The sequence below is a fragment of the Ooceraea biroi genome, chromosome 2 (assembly GCF_003672135.1).
Source record: "Ooceraea biroi isolate clonal line C1 chromosome 2, Obir_v5.4, whole genome shotgun sequence".
Classification (NCBI taxonomy): Eukaryota; Metazoa; Arthropoda; class Insecta; order Hymenoptera; family Formicidae; genus Ooceraea; species Ooceraea biroi.
In genome coordinates this window covers 10,057,232-10,075,823 of record NC_039507.1, presented here as the reverse complement: position 1 = coordinate 10,075,823, position 18,592 = coordinate 10,057,232, and the positions used below count along the sequence as shown (strand labels likewise).

General features: G+C 40.1%; 1 protein-coding gene across 10 annotated transcripts in view; it reads left to right on the top strand.

Annotated features, from left to right (window-relative positions):
• Positions 1 to 18,592, top strand: part of LOC105279139 (dystrophin, isoforms A/C/F/G/H) — a 442,569-nt gene that overhangs the window by 242,577 nt on the left and 181,400 nt on the right. The window lies entirely within an intron of this gene.

Here is an 18,592-nt window from a genome sequence, read left to right as displayed (position 1 = left end):
GGATGCGAGTAGGTATACGATTTCATTGATATTTAAACTGATATATTTTCACAATGGGAAAATTGCGGTATTTTGTTTTGAAATCTTCATTTAACGAAATGTCTTATTGTAACATTGCATTATCACGCATTTGTTATAATAGTCCACAATGCATGCACTATTTGTTTTTCAGAATTGTTGAATATTCGAGAATACTTGCATTTGTAGTAAAAACATATCGCGCGTTAATATAACCACGATTCATTTGCACTTGCAAGGTAAATTTTACAGTATATATTTTTGCGAGAATTGTCGTGTAATATTTTTCAAAATATTCGGCGATACTTTGCAAAACTTACCTTTGCAAATTTAATGTAAGGAAACTTCTAATCTCTCGCGCGATAATAATCATATTTATTTTCCATTAAAACATTTCTTTTAATAATATTGTTATTAATTTATTTAACTTAAACTTTTCTAATTAAGTATCTTGTAGCTTAGTGCGATTTACAGACTATTACGTATCTACTATCATTGAAAAAGAAAATTGCATCGCGGCAACGAAGAAAAAATAACGTGTTCTTTTTAAGAATGGATTAAAAGGACATATAGATTGCGTTTGGTGTTTTATATTGAGAACTTCGATGGGAGAGACCGCAACTTGCTGAGAACCAAGAGAGTACCTTGATTCCGTTTCTTGAAGTTTCTCTCGTGCCGAGTGCTTCGTGCTTCACCTTTTTGTACTTTATTGCAACTTTAGAAATACGCTGTACTTTTCCTTCACAATCAGGAGAGACGTAAAACGCTTTTATTACCGCTAAGGTAATTCGCCCGTGTCATCACTTTAATCATTCAACGTAATGCGAACGTCTCACGCTACGTCGTCACATATTTATGGGGATTCCAATTTAAATAATTTAATCGTGCGCTGCAGTTTGCGTCGCTTTTAACAATGACTGCGATAATCGAAATGAAGTTAAAATACAAAACCGTCCGCCCGTTCTGTACCATAACGAACGAGTGTTTTCATGTTTTATCCTCCCTTCATTGTAACTCGGATGGACTATATTTTATTTCGGAGTTCTATTTTTTTGTTTTAACCTGTCTCGCTTCGTTCTCCGCCCCCACCTCCCCGCAGGTCCCATTGTAACTTTAGAGTGACGTTTTACTTTTATTTTTATTTTGTACTATTTTGTGTCGCTACGTGGCGGTGTAGGTAGTCTAGCGGTTTTTACGCTGCAGTACGCGAAAACCACCTCTTATTGTGGTTACTATTACCTTCCCGGAGTACGCTAGTTTCTGCCATGCGAAAGGCCGAGCAAATAATTTAACGCGGTATTATGTACATCGCAGCAACGGTCGCATTGAGTTAATCCCTTTTAATACTTAAGATGCCACTTAGAACAGGAATAAAGAATATAATGTTCCTAGTTATTGTTGTACGTGTTTTATTTGTTACATGTATATCGTATGTTTTGCATGAAGAAATATAGAAATTAGGATTTTTAATTTAGAATTAAATTTAACAGAAATTTTGAAACGAAAATGCAACAGAGAAACGGTTATTCTCGTTTCCAGAATGTGTTAATAAAAGAAAACTCGTTTATTGCTCACGTAACAGTCTTTGTTTATGACATGCATTACAACTATCGCTAATTTTCTTTACAAGCTATTCTATTTACATAGGTGATCATTGCGATTTACGGAATATGCACACGCACTAACACTATTGTATCTTTCATTAACCAAAGATAACCAAAGATTTTACATAAGAAAAAGAAATGGAAACAAGAAATCTTAGTAAAAGCTCTGATAATACTTATATATTCAGAAAATAGTAAGAATAGAATTTCGCATTTTTTCATTTTACAGTATATTAATTTCTTCATACATCCGATCCATGAACGTATCATGTACATGATAACTCCGATCTATCCAGAAGTGCGGATGCATTTTTATCGCGATCGCAATTACGCGATGACGAACGGACCCGCGCATTTAACGCGGCTTTTTGCACCGGCGGAATACGCAAATGATTTTTTGCGGTTTCAATGTAATCGGCATGTGGCCACGGGGAAAAAACACCGGGCATTCGGCGGTGAAACGCTGCTGCACGTTGGCGGCGCGTGCGGTGGAACAGCAGCGCGGAATGTTGAGCGTAAAACACCGCGACGAATTAGCGCGGGCCGCATTGTCATTCGGATGAACGTGCAGCATCCGATGGTGGATTACGTTTTACGAGCGTTTGATGTTTACCAAGTTCTCGTGTCGGTATGCCGGTATTATCTCGTTAGGCGTGTCCCCGGCGGATCACGGACAAATTGCCCGGTCGTCGATCAGCGATTAATCCATCTAATGGCATTAAATTGATAGAGCAAGTCCACGTGAGAGCAGTTTTAGCCACGTGATAATGTCGCGCCGTTTATCGGGATCGGAAATGGCCGCGAAGCGTTCCACGTGCGTCATGGGTGGCCATCCCATACTCCATGGGATGCCTGACGGTTGATTATAACTAGGTCAGTATCAAATTGCCCTCAACTCGGATTAAAAATGCTTGTCTATAATGCTGATGGCGGATAACTACGCCGGCAAGTTCGAAACATCTTAATTGACAAAGGTGTCTCGCTGGCTCATTAACAAGTTTCTAAAGCACGTCTATATAATGCCGCTCTGCTTCCCTGTTGGTTCTCCGTTACGGAGTTGCATAATTGATTGATTAAATTATGGCGGTTTCGTCATTATAATTAATGCACATCAATATATAATGATGAATCTCATTAGAAAGCATATTAAACGCTGTTCTTGTATTTCCATGTAATCGTGTGACAGTATATATACTAATAATTTACAGTAAACTAATACACACGTTCTTTTGCGAAAAAATTATTTTCTTGGAAACTGTCTCAGTTGAATAATTTGCAACACGAGTACAAGATATCAACGAAATTTTCTTGATTGACAAAATGTTCTTAATGAACAAATATCAATCCCCAGTAAAGTTGTCGCATTTGATTATGGAATTACGGATGTAAATCGGATTGCAACAAATAATACGACAAATAATGGACGTCAATGATGGAGACGGCAACGAGGCGTTTACATCTCTGATAAGCCTAATTACTGCAGAGCTCGGCTTTTAATCGCGGGAACGTTTAAGCACACTTACGTTCAGCGGAACACGTTACATACATCGCTCTCTGAGGACGTATATTCAAATACACAGAGTCGAGTACGACGATGTTTTTCCAATGGCGAATTTGCAATTTAGATTCGGTCGCTGGCCGTGCCATATGGCGGGTGCATAAACATTTCACCGGGAGGAGAGCGTGCATTCCGCTCGGATTGCACGAGTTAATCAGGAAGGAGCATTCGAGAGTGGACAGAGTCGGTAGCAAACGTTTCCCCATAAGTGATTTTAGAGTTTCGAGCCCGCTTGCCCGTGGAATCTGAGAACGTCATTATATAATATCCTCGTGATGGAGATCTCGCCTCGCTTCTAAGGTGTAGCTGCTCGTCTTTCCTCGATGCTCCGAGCCTAACGTAAAATACTTCACTGCAGTAAACATCCTTATCTCCGCGGCTATTGTAATTGAATTATAACGGCATTAAAAAGCCTCAAGCATTAACGGCGCGGGCGCACGAAATGGGCTCTACATCCCTTTTTTTCTTTCCGCTTTCTTCCCCGACGAAGAAAAATATACGATTTCGGCGGGAGCGCATGCACGAATAATATTGCTCTTTCATTTTCGCAGTTTAACTTAAAAGCACTTTGTGCAATCTCGCGTCTTGACAATTTTCTGATGAAGAAGAAAGTCAGGCAGACCTCGTTTTTTATTATGATGGATTCGCGCAATTAATTTCGCAGAATGCTCGGGGCTCTTAGCGTGGAATATAATTTTTCAATCACTGTTCATGGAGGTACGTAACAGACAGATATAAGGGAGATTAAAATTACAAATGTATCTCTTATTACTATCTAGGGTATACTGTTTCACTAACGTACCTATCTGTTAATATATCATATTTCGTATTTGCATTAAATAACCGGAGCTGACTTTATAATCAACTTGATGACAAAATTGACAAAATATTAATTATTAAATTGATCACAGATCGACAAATGTATCAAATTAAAAGGAGTTTTCTTTATCAGTTCCTTTACATTAACGAATTACGATTAGTTAGCCATTATTAGTCGCTTCAGAGCTTTTTTCGGAGCTAATTTGAGTAAATTGTCCGCTCCGTCAAACTCTTAACACGAACCAATGACGTTGGAAGATAAAGGAATTGGCATCGACGGACGTGTAGACACTTGTAGCTCGATTTCCTAGATACGTGACGTTCTAGTGAAGCATCAGTGTTCGAACCGATCGGACCGATCGGGGTGGTTTACGAGCCGAGCAGACGCCACGACGTCCATACTCATTTAACTCCTCGAACAGGATACTCGATCCATCGAGCGTGTTTTCTCCCCGTCCAGAAAAAGAACAAGTCACGGTGCGCCTCCTTGTTCTCCATCGTGCACGTAGGAAGGAAACCCGACCGTTCTTTCTACCCTTCTGTTTCCCGAGGCCATATCGTTATCTCGAGGACAGAGATCCGCCGTTGGTCGGATTGGTCGTTCGCCACCTCTTGAGATCCACGCGCCTGTTTTATTCCTGGCGTACACGCGCACGTTTCTTCGCGAATCGACTCCGCTTCGCGTTTTCGATCATTCATCGATCTCTCCTTTTTATAATCATGGTGGTCCAGGCTGAAATTTGTATCTCGTTATTACGTCACTTTCAGTGAAATTGAATTTTATTTCGTTGCCTATTAGCTTTCGTTAAATTCTTATTTATTTATCTTATTATTTATCTCATTTATCCGCGTGGGTATAGTATATTGTGTTACTTTCTGCCGTTATCGCACATTTTGTATATTTTTATTTTTTCATTTCGTCCAAATTGCCAGGATAAGGAGTCGCGATTCCTCCTTCCTGATCCTTATCCGCTTCGTTTTCTTTGTTCTGACGCATCGTTTGTACAAAATATAAAGTACGGCACACACAGAATACTTTTCCCGTTTCCTCCAGTTCCTTTTGTCGGACGATGTACCGGCGAACGCGACAGTTGTCAGTCATAAAAGCGAACTTGGCGCTCCTCGGTCCTCAATCACGACCCTTCCTGCCCTTTCTCGAGAGCGTATCATTACTCTGAGAGATTGGTCGGTGGACCCTCTGTTGACCAGGCGTCTAGGTCTGTCTGCCAGGCGTCCTGATTCTCGCGCGAGGGTTTTATTTCTTCTCGGGTTCTCGTTTCCCCGATATTGTGGCCCACAACTTTCACCATCGCCCTCGCTATTTCACTACCCTTTCTCGCGGGTCTCGCATCAATTTTGCCGACAGTCGTCGCGATGATAAAATTTCGGTGCGGTTCCTCGAGACAGTTTCATCTACCCGCAGCCGTCGAGGGAAAATACACGCAAAGAGATTAGGTGGTCCATTCACGGAAAGAGGACGTTATTTTTATCTGTACCTGTTCTAAGTCTTCTCTAGTATATTGTGTATCAAGTTGATTTAGTGGGATCTTATTACGTAAACGCGGAATATATTGCGTATATTTCTTGCAAATAATACGTACTTCAGCTTCGATTTGCATTTTAAATTGCGGTCTCCTGAATCCAGTGTTTTATTGCGCTCGCACGCGCAAAAAAAGGCCGCAGTTCATCATGTTTCCTGTTCGCGAATTTCATTCTCAAGTGTATTTTATGTAATTAAATGTCGCACGGATCAAACTGTTCGTAACCGCTGGACGAGAAGTGCCGATATAAATTACGAAGGCGATTTATTTGTTCTGCAAGTTCGATCCGATAAAGAAAAAAGTTAGAGCGACGATGCTCTTGCTCAGAAATTTCCGACAAAATTAATTAATACAAATTCAGCGAATTTCGCGTCGTTCGCCGAGTTCTTATAATTCCTGAAACAGATTCGCCCTTTGAGTACACGTGCTTTGGTGCAACCAAACAGAAATAATACAATACCTCGAGCTGGTCGCCTCTCGAACTTTTGTCGAAGCAGCTCTTCTTACACAAACCGGGAAACAAAGTTTTACGTAGTACGTGTTTTTGTACACGTAACAACGTCACATCGCGCTCATCGGAAAACGCCCGACTTCAAACTAGCTTTTAACGGTGATGTTCATCTTTCCACAGGAAACGATCGCACCATCGAAAGGTTCCTTCTACAAGTACGCCGGCAAATATGTACATTGAATGCCAGCTCGACGATATGTATATATCTATAATCGGATTCTAGCGGATCGATCTGCGCGCTGCCGAACGCGCTGTCAATTGCCGGTAATAACATTTTTCTCTGAAACTCGGCGCCGTGGATGGAACGCGTATGCCGAGCAATAATTTGCGTTTTTAACTTTTTTCTTTTCAGAATAAACATTTCGTCGCATGCGGACATCTCGACGAATTAGTTATGAAAATGCACTTTATCTTGCTCGCTTAATCTCTTCTTAATTTCCTCTCGTTTATAACTTAATATTATTATAAAGATTCGACTACTTTTGTACTCTGACGCAATGAGGAAGTCAGACGTAATAAATGCAATATATTTACACGAATGTTGCTATTGAAAGTAATGAAATAAATTGTCGCAACGTAACGGCCAATTTTATCTCTCAGATAACGAAACTCAGAATATCATTACGTCTAATGTCTGCTGATACGCAAAATGATCACGGGATGAATATCCCGTGTACGCAACGCACACGCAGGCGCCTTGAGCGGTTAATTCATCAGGATCGATAAATCGTGTTCTGTTATAGTTCAATCAACTCGATCCTCTCTGTGGTATCGCGTCCGCATACTTTCATAGACAGAAAGCGTAATTGCTTGCCTGCGGAAACGCTGCGCGCGAGCGGCAAAGCATCGCAATCGTAATACGACGATCGTGACTCGACTATGATCAGCGAAACATCGGATACCGCCGGCCGCGATCGACCATCACACTGATCTTTGAGAACAGGAATAGAGAGAGAAAGAGAGAGAGAGTAGAGTCCCTTTGATTGCCACCCCCATGTACAAGACCGTCGGGTAATCTCTATCTGTATCTACCACGCTGATTTGCATTTCGGTAGCTGCGTCCGCGCGTTTTCCGCTCCGTGCCGGTGCGCATCAGTCGCCGCGGCGCGGCGCTGAAACGCGCCTGGGAATAGACTGTTGCATAGAATTTCGCATTCTCGGGGAAAATCCTAGGCCGCGTTTTCGATGTGCGGAGAAACGCAGCGGTCATGGCCGCAACCAAAGGCAAACCGGCCGGCCAAAGCGGAAGTCCAGAGGAGGAAGTTGCGCGTTGAACCGATTGATTGCATTCCACGGCGCCGCTCTGCCCCGCGGCCGTCGGTATTCCGGAGTCAGTTATTGAAAATTGCCGGCGACGCCAACTCCATCCGCTTTGCTTTGCTCGCCATTCGATCCGGCCTGGAGCCGCGATGGCGCGCGTTCCTTTCGAGAAAATCATTATTAGGGAGATTATATTGTTATGTTGTTAATCGGCACACGATGCATCGTGGAACATGTAATATTTCAATTATTATTATTACACGGCGGAGTAGCACAGAATCGCGCGCTGACGCAAGCGTGCACCTTGATTCTCAAGTGTTTTTATTCCCTTTGAATTCTCTCTCGTGAACAATTTTGGTCTGTACACAGTGTACGCGCTCGCGCGCGAGAAACTGATGGATAAACCTTCTCCAACGACCGAACAAATTGTATTTCCGACTTTTAAGCGGATTAGAATGCAATCCGCGTGTCCTGCGTGTGCGTAATTCGTTACTGTTCGAAATCGCTTGATATTAAAAAGGAAACTTGTGTTATTACATATCACTGCGCGATGAAAGCTTCAAGGAGTCTATCTATATATATAATTTCCACATTGAGTAAGAAACTAATTTATGATTTCTGCTCATGGTCACACCTCAATTTCTAATATGTCGACGAATAGTTATTAATTTTAGGAATCTCGAAGTTAATTGAAGTTAGGTAGTGCAAATTAATAATGGATGATTTTAATTAGGATATAATCGTTTAATGATTTAGTTCCTTAAAAATTAAATATTAAATATCTATAAATATTATAAAATTTTTAAATTTAATTTAGGATATAACCATATCTGATGCATCTTTTCATGTCTATGCATTTAAGAGAAAAAAAGACAGGAAGATTGTAATTGATTTTACATGCGTTTTTTAAGAATTATCGTCAGTTTGGTGATTATGCTCGATTTCTTCAAATTAGATTTTGCGTGACTACAATGTGGAAACGGTTTTACGTAACATTTTACGAAATATAATTTGTTTTATTATCTTTATTACATAAGTAAGCTAAACATAAGTAAGTTAATTTGTAAAGTTAAATTCTAACGTTAAAACGCATATGATGATTTAGCTTATACTCGCGAAATGTGCACAAATACGTTAACTTCCTGCAAATTTAACGGTTGCACAGCTTTTGTTTCTAACTAGCGGAGAAAAGGGTATCGATGCGATTGATTGCATTCCAGCGAATCCACCGTCCGATGCGTAGCGTAGCTCCGTTATTGAAAATCACTGACTTTATTGAATTTTTTTACGGTATATAACGATCTATTTTATTAAATCTTGTTCTGTAGCGACATTTATATACGCGTAACCCAAAATTGCTCAGATAGTTTGCTGCAATATTTATTTCGTCGACGAGTCGCAGAATTTCGAATGAATGTAGTGAATGACTTGTTTATTATTATTCGTAAATTAAACTTTATTCTATTATGTTTGTTCTGTATTCTGAAAATCCGAATACAGAAACATGATAACATTCTCACTGCTGTTTGTTATTACTATGAAAAACATTTATATCTTTTGCTCAAACGATTACTAATGCAGCAGAGAGAATTCTCTATTTTTTGCTCTTCGAACGCTGTTATATCGTCCATGCCGCCATAATTATATTACAAAGAATATTTTATACTATATTATGCAGAGTAGATACGATGGTAGCAACATTAAACGAGACGCTTACCACTTAATTCGATCATTTAAAAACTTTCAAGCTCGCATGAATTTTCTCTTTGGCTAACGAGCATTTGCATAATTTCTTCCATGGAGGGTATCGCAACTTGTTTAATTCGAGCATGTCCATCTTTCACGCGCACATTGACTAGCACATGCGAGCCACGCTTTACATTGTATCCGCGATAAACAAAGGGAGGATGACACACGCGAATTCAATAAAACGCGATCCATAGCACGTTTATTCGCCAACCGGCAGGCAAAACGGTTACGCGACTCCGCAAAGCTATCACACCTGCGAAACGGGTTTATTTCGTCGGGGCCGCTCCGCATGAAAATGTCGAAACGATTTACGGAGAATACGCTCGTAATTCAATTTTATCGCACGTTACAATTACGTTGCGCCGAGCCGGATGATCGCGCGCTGATCTGCCGTGCAAATAGAAATTAATCGCGCAACGATCGATACGAATTTGACGATTCAAAGACGTTTCCGGATCGCTGTATGCTCCGACCGGTTTGGTATCGAGTTAACTAAGTCGGCTATATGTAAAGGCGCATTCAAAGACGGTAGACCTGCCTCAAACGTTGATTGAATTTGGAAGTGCGCTTGTATGCCGAAGCGCCCTTCACTTAACGAATCCTCGTGCGTGGAAAAGCGCGCCCGAGTGAGGACGGTGATTAAACTGCCGAAGATTAAAAACCGTCCGAATTCTCCTCGCCAGTTTCGAGAAAATTTCGTAACGTACAAATTGTTAAGAATTCTTAAAAATTGCTCGTCTCTCCGACAACAAGCACGAAAATATCGTTATTCCCTGGATGCTTCTCTGTCTTCTTAATCACGTTTGTCCCATCGATTGTTAACACAGTTAAACCTAATACAGTTACCCCTGTAGTTTTCGTAATCGGGTTTCGTAACCAGTTTCCGTTAGTCCTCGTGGTTATCTCCCTCGCGAAATTTCTGCGAGTTCGACGCTTCAGTTTCCTTCCATTCGGATGATCCTCGGGGCAAACAATCGGCGATGACAATAACTTCACTATATTCACTATATTCAAGTAGCCGGCGCTAGAACGTTTTTCTTTAATTTGTTCTAATTAGCGCAAACGGCGTTAACGAAGGTTTCACTTCCGTGGGAATTAATTAAACCGGTTTCCGAACTTTGCCAGCGGTGGCCGCCAGTGGGTGCCCGGGCCACCCTCCCTCGCGTCCTCCTCCCCCCCCTTTCTCTCTCTCTCTCTCTCAACCTCTCTTCGCATAAAGCCCGAGAAGGCGAAAAAGGAACAGTAAAGAGGCGGCAGGGGCTGCCCTGCTGAATATTCATATATTGTAATCAACCCCTTACGGTTTGCGGGCTAGACGCATACACACCCCGGCTGGCATATACGTATGAGCACGCACGAGCTATCCTCTATCCGCTCGTTCGGCCGTCCGAACGCATACCGATGTGTTTTCCACCTAGCACTTTTCACAATGCACTCCAACGTGCGACTTAAGAGACCGCAATCAACGCACGAGATGCATTCTGGGCACGGGATCATGGTGCTCATTAGTTTCGCGCAGAAGAAGCGACGAGACAGCGAATTTCATCGCTGTAAACTGTGCACACGCCATGCACGCGATGTGTTTTACGTTCCGTCGTTAAAAATGACACTTCTTTTGCGATATTACTGGATATTGGCTGTCATTGAATGTAATTTGTGTATGTTATTTATTGCGGCGAGTGAGGCGAAGATGATTCGATGCGTTTATTACCTGTTTGATATTTTGCGTCTGCGTCAGCTCACCGCTGTTGCACGATATAACTTTGCGCGATCTCGTAATTTCTGTTTGAATTTAATTAATATCTCATGAAATTTAATACTAGGCTTTGCCGACCTCTCAGTATTCATTAATTCTCGGAGTGGAGTGAAAGAGCGATAACTTAATCAGCTAAGGAGCTTTCTTTGCAATCGCCGCGCGTCAGTTTCCTGGCTTTCGAAGATTTATGAACTTTGGGATCTCAAGTAAAATTTAATAATGGAATGTTACTCGGCGGAGCCATTGTGCAGTTTGTGTCATATAATTGTGTTAAGTCTATGAAACACATCACAAATAATCGGTATTTTGATATTCATTCAGTGCGTTTTATTTAAAAAATTATATATTTCATCTAATTTGTCATATTAAAAAATTTGAATCGGATTAATTAAATTGGACTCATTTAAGAATTATTAATACATTAATATTTTACATGAAATTAAAATATTATAAATATAGGTTATTATATATTTATATGTTTTTTTATTTTTGATTTTGCATTAAGTTTGTATGGAAAGATTTTGTGATGAAAACTATATAGTTATATATTTTTTTGCATTTTTCATTTGCATTATCTCGCATTGTATAATACTTCACATCCTGTATGCAACATGTCCGTTTTTTTCCTTGTAATTAAAATGAAACATTTCATCATACAAATTTACGAATGCTATCGATCGTAACCCATTGTAACTTTTTAAACAAATACATCTTGTTATTTCCATTAAACTCATTTAATTAAACATGATGGCCATTCATCTCTTTATCATAAATCAGATCATTATTCAAATCATAATTAACTTTGCGTCGCGTACAACTGTGATATGACACCGGTTCAATTTATATAAGACCACGCAGGTGAGAGTAGAACGTATTTAGTTCGAACGTTATCTTCGCTGACGTTTGTTCGATCGACATACGTATCTTGCATGTAAAATATCCCCTTTTGAATGCATGATACGTGATGAACGAGGAAGCGACAGTGTGTCATGCGGAAATGAGTAGTGTCCCTATCTCCCACTATTAGGGCAAGCAGATATCACAATGGCACAATGATTCTCGTGTTTCGAACTCGTAGATACCAAACATATAATTATCTTTATCTTATCTCAATGCGCAAAAGAAAATTGTGCAACCTATATTTCGCCATTGCATTTTCGCGAAGTTTTCATGTTCTTATAGTGTTAGCCGAGTAATGTTTCTGTTTTCTCCGACTCTAGGAAATCTTCTTTACTTTTCAATGAAGCAATATAAAAGTCAGCAAGATTGTGACCCTCAAGAGCAATGCACCGTGTCAGAGCAACGCCGGAAGTAATATCACGCGCCGACTCATCATGCACATCAATTTAATCAACGTCACGTTCGCGATATTACGCGTTTTTCCGTGATTCATGGCTGCTCGTGATGATAATTGCCGCTCGATGAATCCGCGCGTGTGCGGATTCTCCACCCTGATTATGGCGATCTTTACCTTGACACTTCTGAAGATACAAAGGGTCGTGGCGGGCCTCAACGGAGGAAAGCATGAGATTTCGCATTCATCCGACGATTGCTTTATTAAAAATATTCACGCCGCATATTCCTCGGGTTCGCGATAAGCGCGCGCGTTTCGCACTGCCGTGATTTTAATCAGGGATTTCTCGCCATTGACCCAGTCCCATCCTTTCCTCCTTTGCCGCGATTCTTATTCTTATCCGTCGCGCGGCGGCGGCAACGTAATTCTTTGTTACATTCTGGCGCAAGATTCTGGCGACAAAGAGGGTGGTGACCGAGAGGAGAGTTGGAAGCGGATAAGTCACATTGTTCCACGCACACATACATACGCGATACCCCGCGTGCCGTCCTTAATAAAGCTCACATAAAAGCTTCTTTTGAGAATTTGCATCACTCCAAAGAACTTCAATTACGAACGTATCGCGCCTCTCTTTCTCGGTCACCATAGACGCTGATAAGCCTTCGACAATGGTGTTAATGCAAAGTATATCACAAATCTTCATGAATGACTACACACAAATGTAATTTACGTAAATTATCGTATACGAAGCAGGAATGTTATTTTTGCATGAGAGATTCTTGAAACATCGGCGGTCAAAACTGCATTCGAATCAAACAAATTTCAATGTAAATTGAGAATGGATAATTGGATAATTAATTGGCTGGCTATCGTAATTAATTATTAAGCGTTATTAGCGGATAGTTAAATAATTTAATGGAAAATAGGAAAATTAAATAGACACGCAATGCGGCTAATCTATTATTACATACATTAGCTTAATCATTACGTTTGAGCGCATTCGAGAGCGGAAGTCTTAATTTGTCGACTTTTGCTGTGACACGTCGTGACGTAAGGGACAGTTTTCGTATTTTGCATTATGGAAGAATAAATGTTTCATCCGGAATTTATTTCGCTATTAAGAAGCTCGGTGAAGGAACACGTCGGTGGAGACATCCTCGCGTAATCTCAATTAGTTGCTTTGCATCTCTGCGCACGCAGAGACACGATCTCTTTTCGCTCCGTTGTTCTCGACCACACGACGTTGCTGTTGCGTTGGATGAGTTTGCATCGATCGGTCTTCTTCTCTTTTTTTCTTCTCCCTTTTTGCGCTGGCATCGCGGTGCACACCGCTGGTTACAAGGCGAGCGACGACCACAAATAAAAGCGAGGGAAAGCCGGAATTAAGCTCCGAGACCGTCGAAGAAGGTAAAGATCCGTGAAGAGAACTCACCGCAGAGTGCCGATCATGGAGATTTGCTGGCAACGAAAAAGAATCGCGCGATTTTCTCCGTCGTCAATTGGAAAACGAATCGACCAATCTGTTCCTCGAAAAATCATGATCAAAAGCAGTATCGCGCGATTGAATTTTGTCAGAACGGCTTGCTCTCACGCTCGATTTTCTTAATTTTCGAAGCGATTTATTCTTAACTCTTTTACAAATATACTGTATTTTATTATATAAATTTGTGCTTATAAATTAATAATAAAAGTAATAATGTTTCAAATGACATATAATTGATATGATATATAATAATTAATTTGTTCTATCTTGTTGTTTCAGGTGAGTCAAATAATATCGATTATCTTCGGTGCGTTAATGTAAGTAAATGTGTGATTATATTATACTATACAATATATTATTATAAACATGTAATGATTTATAATAGTACTACATTTGATGAATTAGGTGTTATAATAATAATAATGCATAATAATGCAACTAGGATTATTTAAAATATCTCATTTATTGGACCGCGTGTTCGCACGCGTTTACAAGTTTCCAATTTCAAATTTACGATTAGAGCTGCTACTTGCCGAGGAGAAAATTTAAACGAGCATGTTAAATAAAAAATTTGTAGAAATAATATTTGATGCTTGAGAGAAATTCAAACGTTATACAATTTTTTTTTAAAGAAAATCTAGCTGAATACGTTAATCTTAAAATGTTGTTAGATTTAACAGCAAATGATACCCGCACAGTATTCTGGAAAAGTTTTATTGTTGTCTTGTGGAATCCATTTCACGATTCTTTGGCCGGGCAGGCACTGTTTGAACTTTGAATAATGGCAATTTCGTAACTTATCGTTTTGGAGTAACAACTCCTCTCATGGATTGGCAAATCTGAATCGCTTAAAGTTGCTTTGCCTCTTGTCATTAGAGGAATCTCTCTTTTACAATAGTGACAATGTCTCTTAGTGGATTATGGTACATAACAACATTTGCAAAAATATGAAGGGTAAATGATATGTTAAAGCAACAGCTCCTGATGTGCAGCTAAAATATAAATTAATACTCGTAAGAAGATTTTACAAGCTAGTATTTAATATGGCGACTGTTTCTAATTCAGCGCGTAGATTTTGTTATTTAATTAAATTTTGTGCTTACTCTTTATCTGTTGTTCCGATTGAATGTCCTGAAAATGATAAGGTCAAGTTATACACATTATAATTTAGTTACTTTTAAATGTTGTCTACATCGCTTCTGTTTATTCGGACAAAGCTCTTCGATAATATTTCCCGTAATTAGATCTACTAATATAATACGATTAAATCACGATATTTAGAAATATATAAAACGCGTTATCAATAATATTATAATATTTATTGGAAAGAATAGATTTATATGAAAAGGATAGAATAGCGTAACACTTTCCGCTTGCACACGATATGCACACACGAAATGTAAAGTTGAGGAGTTATTTCGTCGTCTCTTATTTCAATGATCAAATTAAACATACCAGTCGCGACGGTGGAAGCTTCGTTGAACACAATGAGTACCGTCACGAGAACAGCAAGAAGCAGAGCGTTTATCTTCATATTGATACTTCGCGTGATTGTTCACCGCTGTTGCAAGGAAGAACTTATGCTTTACAAAGTACACTCAGTCTGCTTAAATACTCGTTTTGCGCGTATCGTCATTTTCCGAGGCACTTATCCTACTTTACTGTAACTAATGTTCACGTTAAGATATACGTATGCTAACGATATGCGATATTTTTTACTAATGCAGCATGACTCACGTTTTGTGATAATGTACTGTTTCTAACTTGCATATTGATAAGAGAGATAAAGAGTAGTTAAACAAATATTAGACTTCAAAATACGTGAAATGTATTAATAAGTAATATCAATTGCAAGTGCATGTCCTTCTTTTCTCCTTCCAATTACATATAAATTGCATTTGAATCGCATAGAATACTTTGCGTTTACGGTTTAATGTACGCTAGATTTATTTCCAAGCGGATTACGCGAAATTGTTATTTTTAATACGCTCTGGAAACTCGAAATCGAGACATTTGCGATTATCACATTTTTATAAAATAATATTTCACCGTTACACATCTGATATGATTGCCGATATAATTGTTATTGCTTCACCGTATGTTTTACTTTGGACAATAGCAACTTCGTAACTTATCGTTTTGGAGTAACAATTCCTTTCGTGAACTGACGAATCTAAATCGCTTAAAGTTATTTTGCCCCTTACACTGAGAAAAATATCTAATCGGATAATCAATTACATAGTAACATACAGATATATCCGAGTAAATTGTATTAAGACAAAGAAGATAATCGGACATATCCGATGGAGGATATCATTTAATCGGTTTAATTATTTAAACAAAATTAACAATCGGAAACACTATTTAATCGGTTTATCAGATGGAAATTTTTCTCAGTGTGATTATAATAATGCATTAAAAAAAATATACACACTAAAGCAGAACATAGTCATTTCGCTGTCATTTAGGCCAAAAATCTCGCACGCGACCATTCACAGATAACACGTGAACCGCGCGAGCAAGCGATCGTTACTCTTCGTTCATCTGCCCATTGTAAGATCAACGTTCCCTCGTCTCCGTCCATAACGGGTTCGTGAAGCTGCAACACGCACGAGCAACATCTTTCTGTGTGCACAAGCGAGTCGATTTTGCCTCGTGACTCGCCGCTTCGCTCCGAAGAGCGTGAATCTCTTTCGACGACGAAGCGTTCTCCGCTGCATCCGAGCGCCCTGAACTACTCTGGACCGCTCCGAGTTCCATCGCACTCGCGCGCGCATCAAATCCGCAGCGGCCTCGTAAACGTCGCTCATCTTTTACGACGCGGCTGGCGAGTTTCGGGTTACGCTCGCAGTACATCACGGAGCGCGTATTACGAAGTTTCGGAGAGTCCTCGAGCTTTCAAGCTTGCTCGCGCCATTATTGTGGTCGCACAACCGAGCTCGTTCCCGGACGGGAATGGACCGCGCGCGCTCCATCACGTCGAGCCGTCGCCGTCGAGACGATATTTTCCGTCGCCGCGACGCCACGCGATCGTGAACCGCGAACGGTAAATTTCGCGGCGATAAATCTCTTGCTCGTGATTCCGCGTGCCGCGAGTAAACTTCACGTTATTTCGTTGTTCGCTGGTCCGTTCGACCTGCGATTTACTTTGCTCGCTTTGCGGCGGCGTCTACTCGATCGTCTGCCAATCGTTCAAGCGTTGTCTCGTGGATCGTGCGAAGAAAGTCGATTTTAATAGAAAATGTATCAATTTTGATACTAATTTACATACGCTTTTCTAAACTGCGACAATGCTATTTGAGATCACCCACGCAGATTGTGTATTCGACTGCTGTTTTTTCTTATGTTTAGACCGATTATTTACTTGCAAGTAAAAGAGAGTAATTAATTGAGGAATTCTGAGCAGCTTGAAATAGGATCGTACCGTCGATCTTCGTCGTGCTCTTCAGGATTAATTGACAACCGCCGCTCGTGGGCTTTAGAGAGTGCTTCTTACCAGACCATGCTGGACATTGATGTTCGTAGAAGCGTACACGATGACATTGCTAGTTCTATAAGAAACTAAAAGCTAAAAATACATAGTAATAATAAAGTATAATAGTAATAGTAGATAATATAATGAAGCGACTAGAATGGAAGATACTTAAACATTGAGGTACAATTTAAGCTGAAATTGTAATAAAATTTAGATGGAAAAGGGACTGGATAATATTATTCCTAAATTTCGCATATGAACTATTACAGGGGAAAGAGAGAGGATTGAGATGAATTTGCAGACAGAAATATTATTCTGATTGAACGAATATCCAACGGTGAGCACGTTCCTTCCATAGCTCGGCCACAGCGGGCTGGAAAATACAACCGTGGGGATAAATTCATTTGCCGACCCCAAAACTTTTGCTTTCAAGAGCTCGTAAAATGACTGAGCACCGTAACATTTCACGGTTAACATATCCCCGGATACTTCTCGCAAATGTACTTTACGTACGCCTTGCCTCACGACACGGCGCGTATTTGCACGCATTACAATGCACGCATAATAAAATATGAGAGGCAGAAAGAGAATTTCAACATTTGTTGTTTTATGTTAATGCATTACATTATCCGTATTACTTATTTCGTCACTCGTATCAAGCTCGACAAACAGACCTTCAAATGTGTATAATTTCGAGAACTCTGCAGTGATCTAATCTCTCCGATTTTCTCTGATTAGAGAAAGACACGTTAAAAGGAATCGAACCATTATGGATCCAAAAACTTTTATTTACAGTTTGAAATTTGGAAATTTTTGCTGAAAATTCGAGACTTTTTGCTGAAAAATTTTCTTTTCCATCAAGTTGGCTCACAATGGGGTTTTTCGATCCTTAACAAGATGCGACGACCGTTAGTAACACAAAGTCCCACGAAGAGGTGAAAAAACAGAACGGGGAAAAACCGCTGCGGCGACAACGTTGCAAAAAAGTACCAACCGGAATTCAATGCGAGAAGAATAAATCTCCACGTGAAACAGGGTCATTATTTTGGGATACCTTTCTTGACTTCTCACCTGGGTTTTTGTTCCTTGTTCGGCCAACCTTGTCTCGATCAGAGTCGGATGGCCAGCAAAGAACTCTCGATCGATTTCGCTTCCGCGGAAAACCGCATGCCGCGCCGCTTATTATTCCGCCTATTTGCATTTTTGTTGCGGCCTTCCTAATTGCAATTACGTATATACACATAAGCCTGCGGGAGAACGCAGCAAGGCAAAATTCGCATTGCGGAAACACTCCGCGCGCTTTAACATTAAAATCTCCGCGGTCTCAGAAGTCATCTCGGAGCCACTTTGCAATTTCGATTATTTCTCGGAATTTCCTTGCTTTTCTTAACCTTTTTTAACGTACCTTTATCCTGAATACATTTTATCGTAGATGTGCTTGTTAGGTAATGTCAAGAGAGAAAGCTAAAAACCTAGGATGAAAAATATTATAGGATGAAGGTAGGATAACAAGGATTATGGGTA